Here is a 7,632-nt window from a genome sequence, read left to right on the forward strand (position 1 = left end):
TGTTGGGGACGGGACCCCGTGACTCCCTGCCCTTTGCATTCATGCATCCCCCATATAGGCCTTGACCTCATTCCTCACGCAACAAGGAGACAATTCCGTGCACACAATGATCTCCACGGGGGACCAGTGTGAGGACCAAGTGCAGCAGGGTGGCGACTGGGTGGCTTCGTGGGCAGGGGTGGGCTCTGGGAGGAGGTGATGCTGAGCACCCTCTGGAGACAGAGCAGGTCCCCCTACCCTGATACCAACCACTGCTTGCCCCATCTACCCTGCTGTCCTGATGTCCTTGGGACCCACATGTGCCCTGCTCTCTGTGGGTCCTTAAACGTGTAGGCAGTCTTCCAGTGTGTACTGCTTCCAGTAAAACCCGGGGCGAGCACCATCTCCGTTTTCTCTTCCCTTCTACCGTTAGCACTAGGAGGTAACTCGAGCTATTTGCAAGGACCCAGCACCCGTGACAGGATGGGAGCAACCCTGCCCTGTCCAGGTGTGACTGTGGGAAGTGGCTGGACTCTAATCTGCATTAAATCCCTGCTTTGGAACAGTTGGTAAAAGCCTCACATGGTCCAAGAGCGTCAAGAACCTACGGGATTTTTCTCGGGCTCTGGTGATTTAGGTGCCCGGGGACCTCCCAGGCAGCTGTGCAAACGACGGCCCGTTTGAAGGATTGTTGGGCTTACAAAGAACCATAATCCAGTGGAAGTGGCTCAAGTTAAGGGAAGGTCTAAGACAGGCCGTTGCTAAATTGCGGGAGATTCCAGGCCAGGACACCAAGCAAGGCTGCACCCCGGTGGGCTAGACGGGAGAGCGGGACCAGAATGCTTTTCCTCCATCTCTCTCGGGACCGCCTAGTTGCCTCTGCTCCTCTGTCAATCTGCTCCCTTCACCTGCCCCTCTCTGCCTCCTCTCTGCTTGTCTGCAGTCCTCCCCCAGGCTGCAGGATGGTCCTCCCCCAGGAAGACTGCAGGGTGGTCCTCCCCCAGGGAGGCCGCAGGACGATCCTCCCCCAGGCCGCAGGATGGTCCTCCCCCACGGAGGCTGCAGGGTGGTCCTCCCCCAGGCCACGGGAGGGTAGACATGGGGCCTCAGCCTGCCCTGTTGCATGTGCCACAACGTGGAGGACCACATGGGGGATGAGCCCGGAGGCGGCCACTGGGAGCGTGGTGGGGGGGACGGTTTCAGCTGAGCCCACGGGGCAGCGTGGCAGCAGAAGGTGGAAGTCCTGCCTTCTGTCCAGAATGGTGGCGGCGGGCACCTGAGGGCCGTCCAGGACCGGGGGGCGTGGGTACGGGGTCAGGAGGGGAGAGGAGGAGGAAAGGGGAGGCTAACCCTCTTCACCCATGGAGAAACAGGGGTGTGTGTCCCTGATGGGCAAGATGTGGGGGGCCGGGGCTTCGAGCTGGGGGCGCGGGGTGGCGTGGCGGGCCCGGAGGAGGGGCGTTCCTTCTTCGGAGGTGGGACAGAGGCTTCGAAGACTTGGACACATTGAGGGGGAGGCTCAGCTCCGACCCACTTTCCCCCTCCGTTTCCATCACGTATCGCGCCCCACGACATCCGGGCCACCGTGCCAGGGGCTGTGGACATAAACGTGCGAGCAAACCACAAGCCCCCGGGGCCTGGCCTGCGGATCCTACAGCACATCATGGTCCCATAGGGCTCGTCTTCAGGCCTACGGACAGCTGCAAGGGGGAGCCAACTTCACCAGTCCTCACAGCCCCTCAAACTGCCCAGAAGTTCTACTTGTATCTCACCTTCTGTGGCAGCCCTAGCCCCTTCCCAGGGAGGAGAGGGCTTGTCCCCTGGCTCTGGGGGGCGTGCAGAAGACCCACGTGGCGCGTGTCCCCACTGAGGCCTGCGGAGCCTGCCCGCTGGGCAAGGCCGCTCGGCCCAGGGAAGCAGCCAGGAGCCTGGAAGACGCCCTCCCCGCAGTGTCATCGTAAGTGGAGGTGCAGGTCGCCCTTCCGTGTGCCCCACAGACTGGCCCGGGGACTCGTGAGGCGCCTCGGGGTTGCCCGGTGCCCCGGCCCGCTCCCAGCCTGCCTTCCCAGGACTGCGCCTCTGGCATCTGCTTTATCGGGATTCTCGAGAGGGACAGCTGGCTTCTGTTACATGCCTGCTCCCCACTCCGTTCCTGCCTATCTGCTCCAGTTTTAAATAGCTTATCTGAGCAGCTGGACAACCACATGGGCTTATATGGCGTGGGGTGCATGTTCCTTGAGCCCTGTCCCCGGCACCTGCCAAAATAGCAGCCAACACCCCCCGCGCCCCCACTCGTCCCGCCGCACATTCCTCCCACCGCGGGTTGGCTCACCGGGCCCAGCCCACAGGCCTGCTTAAAGCCTCTCGGTCCCCTGCCCTCGCCCAGTCCCTGCTGAGGCTCAGTGGATCGCGGTGGCTCCCGGTTGGAGGTAAGGCTCGGGACGGGGAGAGCAGCGAGGTGGGGACCGGCCTGTGCCCACAGCCTGCCTGAGTCCACACCAGAATTGCGAGCCGTCCGCCTTCCCCCCGAGAAGAGGCCACCCTATAGAGGCGGCGTTGCAGGGATCGGACTCCCAAGACGAACACAGTAGGGCTGCAGTGGCCCGTGCTGGAGATTAGAGACTTAAGTTGGAGCCCCAGACCTGCCACTAAAGATACCGCGTGGCTGGAAAGTCTTGGGTGAGAACCTTCCCCTCCCTGGGCCTCAATTTCCTCACCTGTAGGACGGACGAGGTGGGTGCCGGGCCCCTGCGTGCTCTAAAGACGGCGAAGCTCTAACCAACAGGGTCTCCCCCGGATTGTCGGGTCCCACCCCTCACGTCCAGGCCCAGGGCCCCCTGAACCTTCCAGGCAGGTCCTTGTTTGACTTCCGAGCCCAGCCCGGCTGTGTTCCTATCAGTCACGATGGTGCTGGTGCAGCTCTCATCCCCGCCACTCCCCCAATTTGGAAAGTGTCCTGGAAGCCCTGAGAAGGGCACCTGTGCAGAGGCAGGCAGGGGCCGCGGGCACCTCTGCAGGCGGACGGGGGACCTTCATCGGACTTCCCTCCCCAGGGAGAACGTGCCGCCAAGCAGCGTTTGGGGGGCTGACGGGGAGATGCCTGGATAAGAGCCTCTCATGGGGTGTGAGGCCAGCTGCGGGGGTTCGCGTCCAGCTGCCCCGTGCCCCCGCTGTCTCCGCAGCAGGCCCTGTAGGGACAGACCTTGCCCTGGCTTGATGTTCAGCTTCCCCTGGGCCGGCGGAGCAAATACCTAGGGAGGCGATTGCCCGGAGTGAGGAATTTCAAAGCACATTCCAGGCCCTGTGCTATTGGGAAGCCACCTGACCTCCAGAATTCCTCCTCCGACCGTGTCTCACTGTCTCACGGGGTGAGCCCTCCTCTCCGGGCACAAGAGGAATCTGAGGGGCTCAGGTTACGCACGGCCCCCTCAGGCCTGCCCCCTTGCTCCTGGTGGGCTGACAGCTGCAGGTTTGGGGGGATTCCAGCTGGATGTGGGGCGAGGGCCGAGGGCCGGGGCCGCATTCCTCAGGGACTTGTTTCTGCAAGACTAGAACTTGAAGCTCATCCGTCTGAGAGATAAGCTAATGGAGGCCCAGAGGGATTAGATGACTTAGCTAAGGTCACACAGCAAAAATTGGGTTTTAAAATCAGTTTTTTTTTTTTTTTAAAGTAATCTCTATGCCTAATGCAGGGCTTGAGCTCAGGACCCTGAGATCAAGGGTCTCCTGGTCTACGGGCTGAGCCAGCCGGGCGCCCCTAAGTCCAGGTCTTTTCACCCCGCGGCCAGTGTCCTTTCTGCTTTGTCTTGTTTGTGACTTAGTCCCCAGGAAAGGTGACCTTGACCTCTGGGCTGTGCGGGCGAGCGGCCTGTGGAAGCAGGTGAGGGTCTGGCCGTGAGGACACAGCTGCTCTGGACGCTGTGGGTCCTCGCGATGCCAGGGTCCTGACGGAGTCGGTGCACAGCCAGAGCCCCAGCCTGGCCGCCCCTTCATCTGTCTTGCCTTGGGCCGCCGGGTGAATCCGCGCCCTCCCCTGCCCTCCATCCTCGCTATTTTTAGGAGTTGGGTGGTGCTCCCAGGAGCAGGGAGGGGGCTCCAAGCTGCTCATCCTTCTGTCCTTCCCACGCCTCATGGCTCCGAGCTGGTGGGAGGGCAGGGGCGCGTGTGTGCCTCCCCGAGACACTTCTCTGCCCTCCCCAAGGTGAGGGACCCCCCACCCCCGGCTCCCGTCCTGGCTGCTGCCCGAGGGCCTGGGGCTGTGCACATCTGGATCTGGCCACCGCACCCGAAGGCCCATTTGGAGATGCTTCGGGCTTTGGGTCTGTCTTCGGCAGAATGAAGCTCCATCCTCCGGCACGACACCTTACACACCTGCCTCTCTTCTTGTCTCCCTCCCCTCTCCCAGGGGAGCTCCGTGTGAGCTCCGGGCGGAGGGGCCTGGGGGGCCCTGCCTCGCTGCCACCGTGCTTGTCCCGAACCCAGTAGGACTGGGCAGCTGTGGAGCAGGCTGGGATGAGCCGCCAGCCCGAGGCCGCCGCGGGCCTGGGTCTGGGGGAGGGCTCCACTCAAAGGCCTGGTCGCAAGCAGGGGCTCCCCCCTCAGAGTCCCTCAGCCTGAAAGCAGCGGCCTTGCCGCAGACTCACCCCACCCCACCCGCGCAGCGACTGTCCCTGGACGCCCCCAGGTGGGTGCCTGGGGTGCCGGCTGCCGTAGGGTGCGCAGGGAGGAGGAGAGGGTGGCGAGCGGTGCTCTCCCCGCACCCCTGTCACCTGTGGCTTGAGTCAGAAGTTGGAGGCTGCAGTGCTGGATGCTGGTGGGATGGCAGGGAGGGGCCGGGAGAAGCCTTCCGGAGGATGGCCACACCACCGCTCCCACAGGGCTCCTGCTCCGCCGTCGTCCCGCCTCACCTCACCTTATCCCTTTGCGGGAAGATCCACGGCTTTCATGCTGCACAGCTGGGGCCGGGGGTGGGGGGGCACCATCCGTGATTCAGTCACGGTGAGAGGGGCCCGTGGGGCCGTGCACGGCTGTGGCCCAGGGGGGTTGGGTTAGGACCGGGATCAATCAGAGGTCCGCCCGAGCCTCCCCGCCACCCCGGGGGAGCGCCCGTGTCGCAGAAGAGGTGGAGGGAGGTTAAGTGACCTTTCCAAGGTCACCGGCACATGTGAGCTGGAGCCAGGATTCACAACCAGGTGCCTCTCGCCTCCCCGGTGGCTTCTTCCTGTGGTCGCACGGACACACAGTAAGGCCCGACGTCCCCAGCGTCTTCCACTTTCCTTCAGGCCAACCCAGTCCTCATAAAGGTCCCCGCGGCGCCACGGGCGGGCGCTCCGGCCGTTCAGGGTGTTAGGCAGGACGCAGCCGCTCTCAGCAAGCCGGAGGAGGGGTCTGACTCTCCAGCCCAGCTAAGGGGGGCTCTCCAGCCAGGCCCCCGGGCAAGACCCCCTAAGTGGGATTGGTACTGATCCCGGGGAGTTTAACCCGCGGTCAATCCTGAGAAATGACGCGGGCCCCACATGCACTTTGCCAGCTTCCCCCGGGTGCCTTACACCTTGGTGGTGCAGGTCACAACTAGGATGTGGACCCTCCTACAAGCCATACTCTCACGCGGACCGGCACCGGGTGGGTGGGAAATTCTATCCCCGGTGGGGTAGGTTCATGTGTTCATCACCACACTCAAGACGCCGGACTGTTCTAAAACCACAAAAACCCTGTGTGCCTTTAAAAAAAATGTTTTAAAGTATTCTCCATACCCAACGTGGGGCCAGAATTGGCCCCCGTTGACTGGGCCAGCCAGGCGCCCCTCCCGTGTGCCTTCTGTCACCATGCCCACCTCCCCTCCCTCCCCTCCACACACAACCCGACAAGCACCAGTCTGTTCTCCATTTCTATGAAACTTCACCATTTCAAAAATGTTATATGTGAATGAAAACATACGAATTGGCCTCCTCCCCCTCCATGAGAGGTCTCTCCGGAGATTCATCCAAGGTGTCCCGCCTATCACTGGTTTAGTCCTTTCCATTGCTGAGAGGTATTCTAGGCTATGGATGTGTCACAGTCTGTGTAAGCAGCCTCCCAGGGGGACTCTGCAGCGGTGGTGGTGGTGCTGGTGGTGCTGGTGGTGGTGGTGGTGGTGCTGGTGGTGATGGTGGTGGTGGTGGTGCTGGTGGTGGTGCTGGTGCTGGTGGTGCTGGTGGTGGTGGTGCTGGTAGTGGTGGTGGTGATGGTGGTGCTGGTGGTGGTGGTGGTGGTGCTGGTGGTGCTGGTGATGGTGGTGGTGGTGCTGGTGGTGGTGGTGGTGGTGCTGGTAGTGGTGGTGGTGATGGTGGTGCTGGTGGTGATGGTGGTGGTGGTGGTGCTGGTGGTGGTGGTGGTGATGGTGGTGATGGTGGTGGTGGTGGTGCTGGTGGTGGTGGTGCTGGTAGTGGTGGTGGTGATGGTGGTGCTGGTGTGATGGTGGTGGTGGTGGTGGTGGTGGTGGTGGTGGTGTGGTGGTGATGGTGGTGGTGGTGGTGCTGGTGGTGGTGGTGCTGGTAGTGGTGGTGGTGATGGTGGTGCTGGTGGTGATGGTGGTGATGGTGGTGGTGGTGGTGATGGTGGTGGTGGTGGTGATGGTGGTGATGGTGGTGGTGGTGGTGATGGTGGTGGTGGTGATGGTGGTGGTGGTGGTGATGGTGGTGATGGTGGTGAGGTGTGGTGGTGGTGTGGTGGTGGTGGTGTGGTGGTGGTGGTGGTGGTGGTGGTGTGGTGGGGTGGGTGGTGATGGTGGTGGTGGTGATGGTGGTGGTGGTGGTGGTGGTGTGGTAGTGGTGGTGGTGATGGTGGTGCTGGTGGTGATGGTGGTGGTGGTGGTGATGGGGTGGTGGTGGTGATGGTGGTGATGGTGGTGATGGTGGTGGTGGTGGTGACAGTGTTGATGGTGATGGTGGTGGTGGTGGTGGTGATGGTGGTGGTGGTGGTGGTGGTGTGGTGGTGACGGTGGTGGTGGTGGTGGTGGGTGAAAGTGTTGGGTGATGTGTGTGATGGTGGTGGTGGTGATGGTGTGGTGGTGGTGGTGGTGTGGTGGTGGTGGTGGTGGTGGTGGTGGTGTGTGGTGGTGGTGGGGGTGGTGGTGGTGGTGGTGGTGGTGGTGTGGTGGTGCTGGTGGTGGTGGTGGTGATGGTGGTGATGGTGGTGGTGGTGGTGCTGGTGGTGGTGGTGGTGATGGTGGTGCTGGTGGTGACGGTGGTGGTGGTGGTGACAGTGTTGATGGTAATGGTGGTGGTGGTGGTGGTGTTGATGGTGGTGGTGGTGGTGGTGGTGCTGGTGGTGACGTGGTGGTGGTGGTGGTGACAGTGTTGACGGTGATGGTGGTGATGGTGGTGGTGGTGTGGTGCTGGTGGTGGTGGTGGTGGCTGGTGGTGGTGGTGCTGGTGGTGGTGGTGGTGCTGGTGGTGGTGGTGGTGGTGGTGGTGGTGGTGGTGGTGGTGGTGGTGGTGCTGGTGGTGGTGGTGGTGATGGTGGTGATGGTGGTGGTGGTGGTGCTGGTGGTGGTGGTGGTGATGGTGGTGATGGTGGTGGTGGTGGTGGTGGTGGTGGTGATGGTGGTGCTGGTGGTGACGGTGGTGGTGGTGGTGACAGTGTTGATGGTGATGGTGGTGGTGGTGGTGACAG

Source organism: Canis lupus, chromosome 7 (assembly GCF_011100685.1).
Source record: "Canis lupus familiaris isolate Mischka breed German Shepherd chromosome 7, alternate assembly UU_Cfam_GSD_1.0, whole genome shotgun sequence".
NCBI classification, from domain to species: domain Eukaryota; kingdom Metazoa; phylum Chordata; class Mammalia; order Carnivora; family Canidae; genus Canis; species Canis lupus.